The 18,566-nt window shown below is 40.2% G+C and overlaps 1 long non-coding RNA gene across 1 annotated transcript in view; it reads right to left on the bottom strand.

The window, feature by feature from the left end:
- Positions 1-5,128: 5,128 nt before the first annotated feature.
- Positions 5,129-18,566, bottom strand: part of LOC123331527 — a 137,823-nt gene continuing 124,385 nt past the window's right edge. Inside the window, exon 4 of the long non-coding RNA XR_006548207.2 lies at positions 5,129-5,446. This is a non-coding gene — a long non-coding RNA (uncharacterized LOC123331527). The remainder of the gene's footprint in view (positions 5,447-18,566) is intronic.

The following is an 18,566-nucleotide window of genomic DNA, read 5'->3' as shown; positions in this document are numbered from 1 at the left end:
GTCCCTGGGATTCTCCAGGCAAGAATACTGGAGTGGGTTGCCATTTCCATCTCCAATGCATGAAAGTGAAAAGTGAAAGTAAAGTCGCTCAGTCATGTCTGACTCTTGGCGACCCCATGTATTGCAGCCCACCAGGCTCCTCCATCCATGGGATTTTCCAGGCAAGAGTACTGGAGTGGGGTGCCATTGCCTTCTCCGATGAATTTGAGCAAACTCTGGGAAATACTGAAGGACAGGGGAGGCTGATGCTGCAGTCCATGGGGTTGGAAAGAGTAGGACATAACTTAGCAACTGAACCACAATAATAACCTGTATACAGAAAATTGTACAAAGGCACAGCTTAGTAAATACTTATAAAGTGAGTATCTTTGTCACAACTGACACCAAAGTGAAGAACTAGAATAAGGATAACAACCCCAAAGCACCCCTGGGTCCCACTCTATCAATGCCTCTCCCTGCCCTCTATCTTAACTTTCAACACTACCTTAACTTTTATGATCATTTATTTCCTTGACCTTTTTTCCTTTGTATGTAGACCTAAACAATATATTCACTTTCCTCTGGGTTCGATTCTATATGAATGGGCTTATAGCATATGTTCTCTCTTGTGTATTGTTTCACTATTCTTGTAAAGAATCTTGTATGTCAGAATCATTCATTTTAATTTCTGTAGAATATTCTAATGTATAAATACACCACATTATAAAAACATACCATTACGTTGATGGCTATTTAATCTTGTTCATATCTGGGCTGTTACACACAATGCTGTTCTGAGCTTTCCTCAAGCACAAATGCAGGCAACTCTCCAGAGTAAATACTGAAGACTTCACTTGCTGGGTTATTGAATCTGCATATTACCAATTTTGTTGGATCACGCCAAATACTCCCACCAAAAGTGTTAAAAAGCTCTAGAGGCCCCAAATGCCTGTCCATCTGATGACACTCCCTCTTGTCCACGTCCTCACAGCAATGCTCAGATGACAAAAGAGCAATTAGGTGGCAGATTTGTCTGTCTTGACGTCAAAGACTCTGTTTCTTCCCCAGCCCTGCAAGGAAAAGCTGAATGCTGAGCAGTGGAAATTACAGGAGTTGTTTAATGGTGAACCTGCTCCAGGTTAAGCTGGATGGCAATCATTCCCTCTAGGCTTCCACTGATGACTCTGTAAATGGAGAACATTTATCACAGGCAGAGGCATGTGGAATGACAAGGCGCTTGTGCTATAATGATTTTCCTTCCTGTTTATCACAAAGAAGATGATCAATCCAGGCAGATGCACTGGAGGGGGGCCTCTGGCAGAGCGTTTGCCAACAGAGGGAGCAGATCAGACCAGCTGCACACAGGTCTGGCCAGTGGATGGCTCCCCCTTCAAGTAGGCCTGGTTATCTGCTCACATCCCAGTCTCAAACACAGAAAAGAAAAAACAACCTCTCTTTTGCCTCATTCATTCATTCATTCAACCTGGGGCTTGAGAGCCCACCAAGTATGAGAGATTCAACACTGAACAGGCAGACATGCTCCTGCTTTCCAAGACATTCCATTCTACTAAGAAAATAAGTGAAGCCACAGGGCACCCAAGGGCCCGTGTTTATTGAGCACCTATGCTGTGCCAGGTGCTCCAGATTCAGAGATCAGTATATGGTCACTGTCTACAAGAAGCTTACCATCTAATTGACTTCTCTGCACAATGCCTGGAATTGGTGACAGATCTAAGTGCAAAGTATCAAACAGAAACATCAAGATCAGACTCCGGACTCAGATATGCTACTCCATTCACAAGGATCAGTATCTAATTCTCTCTAGCAGGGGAGCAGAGGCTGAGAGGATGGGACACATTACCACAAGTTTCGATGGTAAATTTGGGGAACGTGTTAAATCAGGGGCATACGAGAAGTTTTCAAGCAGCAAAGCTTAATCAGCCAAGAAAAGGTTGTCCTGCTTGATTTCCAGTAGAGATAAAGCAAATGAAGGTGCTATACATTCTTGAACTTCTATCCAAAATAATCAAAACAATACAAAACATTCATTAAACCTATTCACACGTGTTGCCTCATTTAATCCCCATAACGACTCAGACAGGGAGGCATTAGAACCATGATTTCACAAATAAGGACACCTAGGCCATGAGTGGTTACTTTTCCAATGTCACACAGCCAGTAATTTGCAAAAATCACAATTTGGACCCAGTTCTACTTGTCTCTAAAATCCTATTAGCACTGTCTCAAATATCTCTGGCTGAATGATACATAATGTGGTAGTTTGTTTGAAATCCCTTTGACCATTTCCCCAAAGACTAAAGCTGTCCTTACTCTGGTCTTGCTTGGCTAACTTCCATCTCGTTCACCAAAAACTTCCCCTTCAATGACCCTGATATGCCATGTTCTTTATGTGATCTGGATGATCTGGACTCCAAGGATGAAGGATATATGCCCTTGCACACTCATGTGTCAGTGTCTGTGTGTGCTGGCAGGGGGTCAGCATGAAGCCGGGTATGGGACCCCCAGGAGGGGATCAACTTAGGACAGCCCCTAAGTTCCTCCCATATTATTTTCTTAACATTTTTTCTTTCAGATAATTCACTGTTTAGATGTAAACAATTTAGGAACAGATTAAATCACTACCATAAATACTACTAGTACCACTCACCATCCATTCTACTAACAGTAAAAATTTTTTAAATGAGACAAAAACAATATTGAATTATTTCTCGCTACTGTTGCCTTCTAAACACAAAGAGCCTGTGTCTTGTTCTCACTTTATTAAAAAGGAAGATTAGCAAGTGTTGGAGAGGTGTTAAATCAGATTAACACCATCCTGAGGTTCTTCATTTGACATAATTGGGATTAAAGAAAATTGGAATAGAAATAAAGTTTCACTGTGTGATTCAGTATTTCTTAATGCTGTTTCTGTTTAATACTTAGAGTAAAATATATGTCAAGTAGCACCACATTGTGGGCTTCCCAGGTAACTCAGCTGATGAAGAATCTGCCTGCAATGCAGGAGACCCTGGTTCAATTCCTGGGTCAGGAAGATCTACTGGAGAAAGAATAGGCTACCCACTCCAGTATTCTTGGGCTTCCCTGGTGGCTTAGCTGGTAAATAATCCGCCTAAAATGAGGGAGACCTGGGTTTGATCCCTAGGATGGGATGATCCCCTGGAGAAGGGAATGGTTACTCACTCCAGTATTCTGGCCTGGAGAATTCCATAGACTGTAGAGTTCACGGGGTTGCAAAGAGTTGGACTTTCACTAACTCACTCAGCACTACATTGCCCATCCTGGAAAATGTTGCCTTAAAGTAGATAGATAAGAAGAAAATATGGAGATGCTAATAATCATAATAACGGTTACCATATATTGGAATATTTTCTACTATATACTACATGTATGCATATAATACATACGTTGGAGTGTTGCCAACAAAGGTCCATATAGTCAGAGGTATGGTTTTTCCAGTAATTATATACAAATGTGAGAGCTGGACCATAAAGAAGGCTGAGTGCCAAAGAACTGATGCTTTCAAACTGTGGTGCTGGAGAAGACTCTTGGGAGTCCCTTGGACAGCAAGGAGAACAAACCAGTCAATCCCAAAAGAAATCAACCCTGGATATTCATTTAAAGGGCTAATGCTGAAGCTGAAGTTTCAATATTTTGGCCACCTGATGGGAAGAATTGACTCATTGGAAAAGACCCTGATTCTGGGAAAGATTGAAGGCAGGAGGAGAAGTGGATGACAGAGGATGAAATGGTTGGATGGCATAACTGACTGGATGGACATGAGATTGAGCAACCTCCAGGAGTTGGTGATATATGCATATGTATGTATATATATAATGTATATGTATATATAATGTCTATATACTGTATATTTAATTGAATACTGTACTTTGCTGTACAGTAGAAATTAATGCAACATTATAAATCGGCTATACCTTAATAAAATAATTTTTTCTATAAAAGCAAAAGAAAAAAAATACCCTCAATTAATCTCTGGTGATTGAAGTCACCAGAGATTAGGTCACTAGGACTTACCTCTTATTAGGTCACTTACCTCTGGGCAGTTACCTCTAAGGTTGATAGGAGTTACCTCTGGAGAGGGGAATTGACAGGAAAGGGGTGCAGAGGAAGTTTCTGCAGTGAAGGAAATAAACTCTATCTTGATCTGAAGATAAAGATTATATCTACTAATACAAGGTGCTCAGACACTTATGTGTATATATATACACATATATACAAAACTTAACCAAGCTATACACTTAAGATTTGTGCATTTTATTCTATCTAAATTATACCTCAATAAAGTATCAGGGGAAAAGTCTGTAGCTCTATACACAAGCCAACATGCCTCCAATTAGAACTCTTAAGCAAGTTGACAAGCTTTCTTAGAATTCCACTGCATACTGGAGTCGAAGAATGCCCCACTGTGCCTGGGTGGCTTTCATTGCTTCAAATCATAGTCTTGGGCCTCTTTCTTAATTACATCTTTCCTCCCAAGACATTCTAATACACTTGTGGTCAGAGGTTCTGTCTCATCTGTCCATCTTAAGTGTGTCTTCCACTGAGACTCACACACAGTGAGTGAAGTTAAAGTCGCTCAATCATGTTCGACTCTCTGCAACCCCATGAACTATACAGTCCATGGAATTCTCCAGGCCAGATTACTGGAGCAGGTAGCCTTTCCCTTCTCCAGGGGATCTTCCCAACCCAGCAATGGAACCCAGGTCTCCTGCATTGCAGGTGGATTCTTTACCAGCTGAGCCACAAGGGAAGCCCAAGAATATTGGAGTGGATAGCCTATCCCTTCTCCAGCAGATCTTCCCTACCCAGGAATCGAACCTGGGTCCCCTGCATTGCAGGTGGATTCTTTACCAGCTGAGCCACAAGGGAAGCCCAAGAATATTGGAGTAGATAGCCTATCCCTTCTCCAGCAGATCTTCCCTACCCAGGAATCGAACCTGGGTCCCCTGCATTGCAGGTGGATTCTTTACCAGCTGAGCTATGAGGCCCTAGTTCTCATAAACAGTGGCTGGATTGAATGTTCATGTTTTCATGTGCTAGTTAAATAAATATGTCATGATAGTTTAATAAAGAGTTAAAATCAGATTTAAAATTGACAAATGCAGCTTTATTCTCATTTATTTTCAAATACGACCTCCTACCCCTCATGACTGAAATTCAAGCCAACACAGTTGGAAGGAAAGAAAAGGAGGACAAGTCAAGCTTCATCTAAACAATCCTCTAATTTTGCATGAATAGCTCCTAATGGAAGAATTACTTAAAGTTCAGTTTGTAATTATTATACTTTGGAAGATGAAAACAGAAGAACAAAAGTCAAGCTTTATTATTAATTATAAGTCCAATGGCAATTAAAAAAGGGGGGAAGTTACAATGCTATATCGGCCACTGTCCGTAAAGCTTCAGTTCCAGATGCTAATGAACTTTGTCCCTAAAAAAGAAAAAAAAAACTGAGCCAATAAAATATTGGTCATTGAGCTTACAATGAGTGGTCTCAGGAGTGATTAAGCTTGTACAAAATAACTCCTAGTTCACAAGTAACGACCCTGGGGGCACAGGCAGATGAGAAGAATGGATTCTGATGGGCAGAGTCTTGTTCTTAGATGGAACCACAAGAATGCTGCTCTTTCTTTTACTGATAGTTCTTTAAAATCCAAATTGATTCAAAGTATTTTATTCTTTTCATTGCAATGGTGAATAGAGTTATTTCCTGAATTTCTCTTTTTTTATAATTATTTTATTTTTTTAAATTTTATTTTATTTAACTTTACAATATTGTATTGGTTTTGCCATATATCAAAATGAATCTGCCACAGATATACATGTGTTCCCCATCCTGGACCCTCCTCCCTCCTCCCTCCCCATACCATCCCTCTGGGTCATCCCAGTGCACCAGCCCCAAGCATCCTGTATCCTGCATCGAACCTGGACTGGTGACTCGTTTCATATATGATATTATATATATTTCAATGCCATTCTCCCAAATCATCCCACCCTCTCCCTCTCTCACAGAGTCCAAAAGACTGTTCTATACATCTGTGTCTCTTTTGCTGTCTCACATACAGGGTTATCGTTACCATCTTTCTAAATCCCATATATATGTGTTAGTATACTGTATTGGTGTTTTTCTTTCTGGCTTACTACTCTCTGTATAACAGGCTCCAGTTTCATCCACCTCATTAGAAATGATTCAAATCTATTCTTTTTAATGGCTGAGTAATACTCCATTGTGTATATGTACCACAGCTTTCTTATCCATTCATCTGCTGATGGACATCTAGGTTGCTTCCATGTCCTGGCTATTATAAACAGTGCTGTAATGAACATTGGGGTACACGTGGCTCTTTAAATTCTGGCTTCCTCAGTGTGTATGCCCAGCAGTGGGATTGCTGGATCATAAGGCAGTTCTATTTCCAGTTTTTTAAGGAATCTCCACACTGTTCTCCATAGTGGCTGTACTAGTTTGCATTCCCACCAACAGTGTAAGAGGGTTCCCTTTTCTCCACACCCTCTCCAGGATTTATTGCTTGCAGAATTTTGGATCACAGCCATTCTGACTGGCGTGAAATGGTACCTCATAGTGGTTTTGATTTGCATTTCTCTGATAATGAGTGATATTGAGCATCTTTTCATGTGTTTGTTAGCCATCTGTATGTCTTCTTTGGAGAAATGTCTATTTAGTTCTTTGGCCCATTTTTTGATTGGGTCATTTATTTTTCTGGAATTGAACTGTAGGAGTTGCTTGTATATTTTTGAGATTAGTTGTTTGTCAGTTGCTTCATTTGCTATTATTTTCTCCCATTCTGAAGGGTGTCTTTTCACCTTGCTTAGAGTTTCCTTTGTTGTGCAGAAGCTTTTAAGTTTAATTAGGTCCCATTTGTTTATTTTTGCTTTTTTTTTTTAATTTTTTTTTATTTTTAAACTTTACATAACTGTATTAGTTTTGCCAAATATCAAAATGAATCCGCCACAGGTATACATGTGTATTTCCAATATTCTGGGAGGTGGGTCATAGAGGATCCTGCTGTGATGTATGCCGGAGAGTGTTTTGCCTATGATCTCCTCTAGGAGTTTTATAGTTTCTGGTCTTACATTTAGATCTTTAATCCAGTTTGAGTTTATTTTTGTGTATGGTGTTAGAAAGTGTTCTAGTTTCATTCTTTTACAAGTGGTTGACCAGTTTTCCCAGCACCACTTGTTAAAGAGATTGTCTTTAATCCATTGTATATTCTTGCCTCCTTTGTCAAAGATAAGGTGTCCATAGGTGTGTGGATTTATCTCTGGGCTTTCTATTTTGTTCCATTGATCTATATTTCTGTCTTTGTGCCAGTACCATACTGTCTTGATGACTGTGGCTTTGTAGTAGAGCCTGAAGTCAGGCAGGTTGATTCCTCCAGTTCCATTCTTCTTTCTCAAGATAGCTTTGGCTATTTGAGGCTTTTTGTATTTCCATACAAATTGCGAAATTATTTGTTCTAGCTCTGTGAAGAATACTGTTGGTAGCTTGATAGGGATTGCATTGAATCTATAAATTGCTTTGGGTAGTATACTAATTTTCACTATATTGATTCTTCTGATCCATGAACATGGTATATTTCTCCATCTATTAGTGTCCTCTTTGATTTCTTTCACCAGTATTTTTATAGTTTTCTATATATAGGTCTTTAGTTTCTTTAGGTAGATATATTACTAAGTATTTTATTCTTTTCATTGCAATGGTGAATGGAATTGTTTCCTTAATTTCTCTTTCTATTTTCTCATTATTAGTGTATAGGAATGCAAGGGATTTCTGTGTGTTGATTTTATATCCTGAAACTTTTCTATATTCATTGATTAGTTCTAGTAATTTTCTTGTGGAGTCTTTAGGGTTTTCTATGTAGAGGATCATGTCATCTGCAAACAGTGAGAGTTTTACTTCTTCTTTTCCAATCTGGATTCCTTTTATTTCTTTTTCTGCTCTGATTGCTATGGCCAAAACTTCCAAAACTATGTTGAATAGTAGTGGTGAAAGTGGGCACCCTTGTCTTGTTCCTGACTTTAGAGGAAATCCTTTCAATTTTTCACCATTGAGGATAATGTTCACTGTGGGTATGTCATATATAGCTTTTATTATATTGAGGTATGTTCCTTTTATTCCTGCTTTCTGGAGAGTTTTTTTTCATAAATGGATGTTGAATTTTGTCAAAGGCGTCTATTGAGATAATCATATGGCTTTTATTCTTCAATTTGTTAATGTAGTGTATTATATTGATTGATTTGCAGATATTGAAGAATCCTTGCATCCCTGGGATAAAGCCCACATGGTCATGGTGTATGATCTTTTTAATGTGTTGTTGGATTCTGATTGCTAGAATTTTGTTAAGGATTTTTGCATCTAAGTTCATCAGTGATATTGGCCTGTAGTTTTCTTTTTTGTGTGGCATCTTTGTCAGGTTTTGGTGTTAGGGTGATGGTGGCCTCATAGAATGAGTTTGGAAGTTTACCTTCCTCTGCAATTTTCTGGAAGAGTTTGAGTAGGATAGATGTTAGCTCTTCTTTAAATTTTTGGTAGAATTCAGCTGTGAAGCTGTCTGGACCTGGGCTTTTGTTTGCTGGAAGATTTCTGATTACAGTTTCAATTTCTGTGCTTGTGATGGGTCTGTTAAGATTTTCTATTTCCTCCTGTTTCAGTTTTGGAAAGTTGTACTTTTCTAAGAAATACTTAGGAATATATCTACCTAAAGAAACTGAAGACCTATATATAGAAAACTATAAAACACTGGTGAAAAAAATCAAAGAGGATACTAAGAGATGGAGAAATATACCGTGTTCATGGATCAGAAGAATCAATATAGTGAAAATGAGTATACTACCCAAAGCAATCTATAGATTCTATGCAATCCCTGTCAAGCTACCAACGGTATTTTTCACAGAGCTAGAACAAATAATTTCACAATTTGTATGGAAATACAAAAAACCTCGAATAGCCAAAGCTATCTTGAGAAAGAAGAATGGAACTGGAGGAATCAACCTGCCTGACTTCAGGCTCTACTACAAAGCCACAGTCATCAAGACAGTATGGTACTGGCATAAAGACAAATATAGATCAATGGAACAAAATAGAAAGCCCAGAGATAAATCCACACACCTATGGACACCTTATCTTTGACAAAGGAGGCAAGAATATACAATAGATTAAAGACACTCTCTTTAACAAGTGGTGCTGGGAAATCTGGTCAACCACTTGTAAAAGAATGAAACTAGAACACTTTCTAACACCATACACAAAAATAAACTCAAACTGGATTAAAGATCTAAATGTAAGACCAGAAACTATAAAACTCCTAGAGGAGAACATAGGCAAAACACTCTCCGGCATACATCACAGCAGGATCCTCTATGACCCACCTCCCAGAATATTGGAAATAAAAGCAAAAATAAACAAATGGGACCTAATTAAACTTAAAAGCTTCTGCACAACAAAGGAAACTCTAAGCAAGGTGAAAAGACACCCTTCAGAATGGGAGAAAATAATAGCAAATGAAGCAACTGACAAACAACTAATCTCAAAAATATACAAGCAACTCCTACAGCTCAATTCCAGAAAAATAAATGACCCAATCAAAAAAAATAGGCCAAAGAATGAAACTGACATTTCTCCAAAGAAGACATACAGATGGCTAACAAACACATGAAAAGATGCTCAACATCACTCATTATCAGAGAAATGCAAATCAAAACCACTATGAGGTACCATTTCATGCCAGTCAAAATGGCTGTGATCCAAAATTCTGCAAGCAATAAATCCTGGAGAGGGTGTGGAGAAAAGGGAACCCTCTTACACTGTTGGTGGGAATGCAAACTAGTACAGCCACTATGGAGAACAGTGTGGAGATTCCTTAAAAAACTGGAAATAGAACTGCCTTATGATCCAGCAATCCCACTGCTGGGCATACACACTGAGGAAGCCAGAATTTAAAGAGCCACGTGTACCCCAATGTTCATTACAGCACTGTTTATAATAGCCAGGACATGGAAGCAACCTAGATGTCCATCAGCAGATGAATGGATAAGAAAGCTGTGGTACATATACACAATGGAGTATTACTCAGCCATTAAAAAGAATAGATTTGAATCATTTCTAATGAGGTGGATGAAACTGGAGCCTGTTATACAAAGAGTAGTAAGCCAGAAAGAAAAACACCAATACAGTATACTAACACATATATATGGAATTTAGAAAGATGGTAACGATAACCCTGTATGTGAGACAGCAAAAGAGACACAGATATATAGAACAGTCTTTTGGACTCTGTGAGAGAGGAAGAGGGTGGGATGATTTGGGAGAATGGCATTGAAACATGTATAATATCATATAAGAAACAAATCGCCAGTCCAGGTTCGATGCAGGATACAGGATGCTTGGGGCTGGTGCACTGGGATGACCCAGAGGGATGGTACAGGGAGGGCGGTGGGAGGGGGTTTCAGGATGGGGAACACGTGTACACCCGTGGCAGATTCATGTTGATGTATGGCAAAACCAATACAATATTGTAAAGAAATTAGCCTCCAATTAAAATAAATAAATTTAAATTAAAAAATAAAAATAAAAGTAATATTAAAAAAATTGTTTCTAGATGGCTTGGTTCTCCCTTTGGGGGAAGATATCGGAAAATGGGATCCTTGCAGTAGACAAAGCCATGGTCCTATATGATTCTCTTTCATCTCAAGGAAGGAAGAAAACTGAGGTGGCAGGGGAGACCAAGGGCAAAGAAGGAGGTACAATGGAAATTAAGTACCACATCATCCTTCTTTGACTATGCCTTCTTAACCCTTACACGCAACATATTTGTCTATTTTCCTTTTTAAAAGAGCACGGTGTCAGAGCCAAGTTATTAATTGGACTACCAAGGAAGCCCAAGTTAATAACAGCTATTGTTTACTGAGTATGGGCTTCGCAGGAGACACCAGGAGTAAAGAACCCACCTGCCAATGCAAGAGATGCAAGAGACATCACCTCAATCCCTGGGTCGGGAAGATCCCCTGGAGTGGGAAGTGGCAACCCACTCCAGTATTCTTGCCTAGAAAATTCCATGGACCAAGGAGCCTGGCAGGCCACAGTCTATGGAGTCACAAAGTGTCAGACACAACAAGCACACACTCACACACAATCACACATTAAGTACGGACTACGTGCCATGTCCTGTCATCATACCAAGCAATGTACAGAATCCTATGTAATCTTTATGAGATAGGTATTATCCCCATTTCATAGGTAAGAAAACCAATAGGCTCAAATAAGTTTATTGATAATGGCCAATAGGGCTTCCTCATGGCTCAGATGGTAAAGAATCTGCTTGCAATGTGAGAGACATGGTTTCAATCCCTTGGACAGGAAGATTCCCTAGAGAAGGGAATGGCAACCCACTCCAGTATTCTTGCCTGGAGAATTCCATAGACAAAGGAGCCTGGTGGGCTGTAGTCCATGGGTCACAAAGAGTCAGACACAGAGACTAACACTTTCACTTTTCGCATGGCCAGTAAATCATAGAGCTGAGATATAACCCAGTCCACCTGACTTCAAAGCACAAATAAGTTTGGAAAGACTGCAATCTCTCAGATTACTGTAGGAACCAATAAGGATTTCTATTATATAGAAAATTCATGGAAAGCCTATTCAAGACCAAACAATGACCTTTCCCTAACAACTTAAAAGAAATGATGACAATAATTCCTGGGGTGAGTGTTACTGTTGGAAAACACAACCAAAGGGAAACATCTCACAGGCTTATCAGACCAATTTCAAAAGTTAAGCTTCTCAGAATCCACTGGACAACCAAAGGAAGACAATGCTCACAACATCTTTAGAGCTCATCATTCAATTTTCAGAGCATTTATGGCAAATCACTGTAACATTTTCCCCTGGAATTGTTCAGATTTCCTGATTTGTAGTCTGAGCACCAGACTCTATGAGGCCAGAAAAAAAAATCACAAAGTGAATCTATATCATCTTCTCTTACTTGAAAACAAATGAAAACCTCTGTGCTACAAAGATTTTCCTTTTCCTCTTCCTGGGGAATCTGACAGTATCTACAATATTCATTTCATTACATACTTGCAAGTGTTCCATAGGGATAATCACTCAGGGCACCTTGGGTTAACACAATGTTATTATATAGAAATACATATAATTTTTTTCTAAGTGTTTTCTGGCCACCTGAGCTAGGGTGATGCTGCTCTTGTCATGGCCTCTTTGACTGCAACCTAATCTCTCCATCTTGCAAGAGACTAATAACTATTCGGTATGAATATCCCTAGTAAAAGGTGAAGTTCAAACACATGTCAAATGTGTTCACTGCATACCAGATAAGCATTTGTGCTTGTTCTTAGTCAAAGGTTCAGTGAAAGAGAAGACAAAACACGGGGCTAAAAAAAAAAAAAAAAAAAAAAAAAAGCCATCTGCTGTGGACTAAGTGTTTATGTCTCAAAATTCATATGTTAAGGCTTAATCCCCCAGTTCCCAAAGTGATAGAATTTGGAAGTGTGGCCTTTGAGAGGTAATTAAGTTTCAATGAGGTCATGGGGGTGGAGGCCCCAAGATGAGATTTATGGCATGATAGCACTTCATTGGGAGAAGGAAATGGCAACCCACTCCAGTATTCTTGTCTGGAAAATCCCCATGGACAGAGAAGTCTGGCAGGCTACAGTCCATGGGGTCACAAAGAGTCAGACACGACTGAGCAACTAAGCAGGGGGCTTCCCTGGTGGCTCAGACAATAAAGAATCTGCCAGCAGTTTGGAAGGCCAGGGTTCCATCCCTGGGTCAGGAAGATTCCCTGGAAAAGGGAATGGCTACCCACTCCAGTATTCTTGCCTGGAGAATTTCATGGACAGAGGAGCCTGGCAGGCTGTAGTCCATGTGGTCACAAAGAGTAAGACATGACTGAGCATGCACACACACACACACACACACACACACACACACACACACACAGGAATATTATTAAGAAGCCATAAAAAAGACTGAGCTACTAACTTTCACTTTCAGGAGGATGAAGAGCCCAGAAGTCTCCCAAGTTTGTAAGAACACAGTGAGAAGGTCGTCTATGAACGAGGAAGTGGACTCTCACCAGACACTGGTATTTGCTGGTACCTTGATCTTGGACTTTCAGCCTCCAGAATTGTGAGAAATAAATGTTTACTATTTCAGCCACCTAATTGATGGTATCTTTATTATAGCAGCCTGAGCTGCTAAAGACTCCATCATGTAAGCAGAGTAGTGAGTATTACATAACATAGAATTTCAGAGTCAGTGTGGTCAGGTTTCAGTCTCTGCCCACCTCCCTTTCTGAAGACCCACCATTAAGAATGTTATTTAACTTTAGAAGAGTAAAAATGAATACTAATCAAACTTCTACAACACACCAAATGTTCTTCCAGTTCTCAAAGCAACTCAGCAAAGGGTCAGTCAGTCAGTCAGTTCAGTCACTCAGTCGTGTCCGACTCTTTGTTACCCCGTGAATCGCAGCACACCAGGCCTCCCTGTCCATCACCAACTCCAGGAGTTCACTCAGACTCAAGTCCATCGAGTCAGTGATGCCATCCAGCCATCTCATCCTCTGTCGTCCCCTTCTCCTCCTGCCCCCAATCCCTCCCAGCATCAGAGTCTTTTCCAATGAGTCAACTCTTCACATCAGGTGGCCAAAGTACTGGAGTTTCAGCTTTAGCATCATTCCTCCCAAAGAAATCCCAGGGCTGATCTCCTTCAAAATGGACTGATTGGACCTCCTTGCAGTCCAAGGGACTCTCAAGAGTCTTCTCCAACACCACAGTTCAAAAGCATCAATTCTTCAGTGCTCAGCTTTCTTCACCGTCCAACTCTCACATCCATACATGACCACTGGAAAAACCATAGCCTTGACTAGACGGACCTTTGTTGGCAAAGTAATGTCTCTGCTTTTGAATATGCTATCTAAGTTGGTCATAACTTTCCTTCCAAGGAGTAAGCATCTTTTAATTTCATGGCTGCAGTCACCATCTACAGTGATTTTGGAGCCCCCCAAAATAAAGTCTGACACTATTTCCACTGTTTCCCCATCTATTTCCCATGAAGTGATGGGACCAGATGCTATGATCTTCGTTTTCTGAATGTTGAGCTTTAAGCCAACTTTTTCACTCTCCTCTTTCACTTTCATCAAGAGGCTCTTTAGTTCCTCTTCATTTTCTGCCATAAGGGTGGTGTCCTCTGCATATCTGAGGTTATTGTTATCTCTCCCGGCAATCTTGATTCCAGCTTGTGTTTCTTCCAGTCCAGCGTTTCTCATGATGTACTCTGCATATAAGTTAAATAAGCAGGGTGACAATATACAGCCTTGATGTACTCCTTTTCCTATTTGCAACCAGTCTGTTGTTCCATGTCCAGTTCTAACTGTTGCTTCCTGACCTGCATATAGGTTTCTCAAGAGGCAGGTCAGGTGGTCTGGTATTCCCATCTCTTTCAGAATTTTCCACAGTTTATTGTGATCCACACAGTCAAAGGCTTTGGCATAGTCAATAAAGCAGAAATAGATGTTTTTCTGGAACTCTCTTGCTTTTTCCATGATCCAGCAGATGTTGGCAATTTGGTCTCTGGTTCCTCTGCCTTTTCTAAAACCAGCTTGAACATCTGGAAGTTCACGGTTCACGTATTGCTGAAGCCTGGCTTGGGTACTTAACTTCTAATTCCCACTTTGCACATGAGGAAGTTAAAATGATCTGATTTGCTCAGAGTTACATGGCTAGTAAACAGCTGAACCAGGATTTGAACAAATAACCTAAATTCCTGCATGGTCCCTGTAAACATGCTGTTCTCGTTGGGTTGTGTACTATTAGAATGTTTTCAGTAATGTTCACACTAAAATAAATGAGTAAAAGTCCTTTTATTTTTCCAGAAAAAATAAATAAAATCCTTCATGGTGGCACAGAAAAACTGAAGATAGAAATAAAGACAACTCCTGTACATAATTTCCCAGGGACCCTGAATGAATGCCCTATAGTAGCACAGGGTGAAATTCAGACATCTAAAAGTTGGCCTCACCCACTAGCATGACTATGTAAAAATAAATAAATAAATAAATACAGGGACTTCCCTTGTGGTCCAGTGGTTAAGACTCCATGCTTTCAATGCAGGGGATACAGGTTCTATCCCTGGTCGAGGAACTAAGATCCCACATGCTAAGTGATGCAGCCAAAAGAGTTAAGGAAATTAAAATTAAAAAAAAAAAAAAAAAAAACAAGTGTAGGGACAGATGTAGAGAAATTGGAACTCTTGTGCACTGCTGTTTGAACTTTGGAAAACAGCACGGTGGTTCCTCAAAAATTAGAAAAAGAGATACCACTTAATTTAGCAAGTCTGCTTCTAACTATAAACCCAAAAGAATTAAAAGCAGAATCTCAAAGAAATACTTTGAGAGTATTTGAGAAATACTCTATACCACATTCATAGCAAAATGATTCACAATAGCTAAAACGTGGAAGCAAGCCAAGTGCTCATCTACCAATGAGTTAATAAGCAAAGTGTGGTCTATACAAGCAGTGGAATATTACTCAGCCTTTAAAAGGAAGGAAATTCTGACACATGCTACAACATGGATGAACCTTGAGGACATCATGCTAACTGAAACAAGTCACTTCCAAAAGGACAAATAATGTTAAGATTTGATTTATATGAGGTCCCTAGAGTGACTGAAATCATAGAGACAAGATATTTTTGTGTTGTGATAGCCAGAAGCTAGGGGAAGGGGAGGGTGGAGAGTTATTATTCAACAAGTACAGATATTCAGTTTCATAAGATGAAAAGAGTTCTGAATATGGAAGGTGGTGATGGTTGCACAACACTATGAATGTACTTAATACCATGGTACACTTAGAAGTGTTGTAATAAGTTTTGTGTTATGTACATTTTGCCATGGGCTTCCCAGGTGATACTACTGGTAAAGAACCTGCCTGCCAGTGCAGGAGACATAAGAGATGGGGCTCAATCCCTTGGTATGGAAGAATCCCTGGAGACAGGCATGACTACCCACTCCAGTATTCTTGCCTGGAGATCCCCATGGACAGAGGAGCCTGGCAGGCTACAATCCATAGGGTCACAGAGAGACAGACACAACTGAAGCGACTGAACATAAGCACGTATTTTGCCACAATTAAAGAAATTCATAAAAAGAATTGGTTTAAGAGACTTCCATGGTGGTCCAGTGGCTAAGATTTCAAACACACAGTGTGGCAGCCCAGGTTCAGTCCCTGGTCAGGGAACTAGATCCCACATGCCACAGCTAAGATGGAAAATCTCAAGTGCTGCAGACAAGATCTGGTACAGTAAACTAAATAATGAATAATTTTCAAAATGAATTGGTTCTGATTTCAACCAAGAACTCTAATTAGTAGAGACTGGCACCAGGTAGATAGTCTACTTTTGACTCCAGCCCTTCGCACTGAGGCTGCCACCTAATGAATAAATCATGAAGTCATCCAGGACTCTTTCCTTTCCCATCAGTCCTCTCATCCTGGCAGCCACCATGGCATCTGTTCTTCTTCTCACAGATTTTTCAGATCATTTTCTGCTCTAAGTTATCACATCTCCTTAGTTTACACCCCTATTGACTCTTGGGTGGCTCACCTCTCATGTCTCATTTCCTCCAAGCCATCTTCCCAACTGTAGCCAGAAAGACCTTTACAAAGACCTAGAGCAATCTTTTCTCTACTTATACATCTCTTGAGTGTATGCTCAGTCATGAATGGCTCTTTGCAGCCTTGGACCATAGCCCACCAGGTTCCTCTGTCCATGAATTTCCCAGGCAAGAATACTGGAGCGTGTTGCCATTTCCTACCCCAGGGGATCTTCCCGACCTGGGGATCAAACCCATGTCTCCTGCATTTCCTGCATTAGCAGGTGGATTCTTTACCACTAGCATCACTTGGGAAGCCCACACATCCCTTAAAAGGCTACTGTCAAGAATTTTAAAAATCCAAGTTTCTTGTCCTAGCATTAAAAGTACAATTTCACTCTTCTTCTGTTTTCAAATTCATTGCACACCACCTCTGTCCTCTAGATAATGTTTCAGAGACCCTGAGATGGGTATAGTTCTCTCCAGGCCTATGTCATTACACACACACACACACACACACACCACACCCTTTCACTTGTCCAGAATGTTCTTCATCTTTTTTGCATTTGGAGAATTCCTATTCCTTCTTACATTGCAGCATAAATGTCACCTCCAGAAATCCTGTCTTGCCAAAGTTGATCATTCCCTTTCCTATGCTACTTCCAGAACACGTGTGAACTTAACTTCTTGGCACAGTGCCCAATGCATCATAAGCACTCAGTAAGTTGTTGGCATTTTGTGATTATTATTATTACTATTTTCTAGAATGTTTAACTTGTTTACTGGATTACCTCTACTGCAAGCCTCTGAGTATTTTAAAAATAGCAACTGATTAGTATTACTTATCTCCAAGTCCATCATCTCAGGCTAAAACCCAGTGCAGAGGAGGTATAGCAAGAAAAGAAGGTTCCGAGCAGCTCTTATTTGGGACTTCCCTGGCCATCCAGTGGTTAAGAATCTGCCTTGCTATACAGGGGATGCAGGTTCAAGCCCTCATCAGGGACCTGAGATTCCCATATGCTGCAAGCCAACTATCCCCAGACACCACTGCTACTGAAGCCCATGCACAATTAGAGAGTCTGTGCACTGAAGCAAAAAATCTAACAGAAGGCAATGAATATCCTGTGCCACAGCTAAGACCTGATGCAGCCAAATAAATAAATAACATTTTTTTTAAAAAGAACAGCTCTTGATTCAATCTCTTCTTCATCCTCAAGAGAAGGAACTACTAATATCATTATATTCCAGGCTCCAGGACAATGATTGAGCCATGGGTCCAGTGGACAGCATCACTCTTTCTCTGCCTGGTCTATCCAAGCAGCCATATTGTACAGGTCAGCCAATGAGGCCATATTGAGCCCTTTCCTTTCATCCTTATGCACATCCTAGGACTTGCCCAGCATCTGTCCAATTGCTATAGTAGGATCTAGGGGGTTAGAAGTTAATAGAGGTCCCAATAGATTCTTATGTAAGGCCACATTCTTCAGGCCACTCTAGCAATGTATTTTGAAACAATGGCTCTCAATAGAATCTTAGCCAAGTAATAAAATGGTGCCTTGTTTCCTGTTGGCTATAATTTCATGTGAATATTCCACTCCAGAAGTCTTATGAAGAGTGACAGTTCTGCTGTAGGGAATAATTTCCCAGAATGTCTTTATTTTATATGTTCTAACAGTACCTTGGTTGTCCCTGGTGGCTCAGTAGTAAAGAATCTGCCTGCCAAGGCAGGAGACACAGGTTCAATCCCTGGGTCAGGAAGATCCCCTGGAGAAGGAAATGGCAACCTATTCTAGTATCCTTGCCTGGAAAATCCTATGGACAGAAGAAGCCTGGAGGGTTCCAGTCCATGAGGTCACAAGAGTCAGATATGACTTAGTGACTAAACAACAACAAACAGTACCTTGGTCCCATCCTTAATTCAAAGGC

The sequence above is a fragment of the Bubalus bubalis genome, chromosome 24 (genome assembly GCF_019923935.1).
Source record: "Bubalus bubalis isolate 160015118507 breed Murrah chromosome 24, NDDB_SH_1, whole genome shotgun sequence".
Classification (NCBI taxonomy): Eukaryota; Metazoa; Chordata; class Mammalia; order Artiodactyla; family Bovidae; genus Bubalus; species Bubalus bubalis.
Note: the sequence above shows the minus strand (reverse complement) of the source record. Positions and strands in the feature narration are given on the sequence as shown.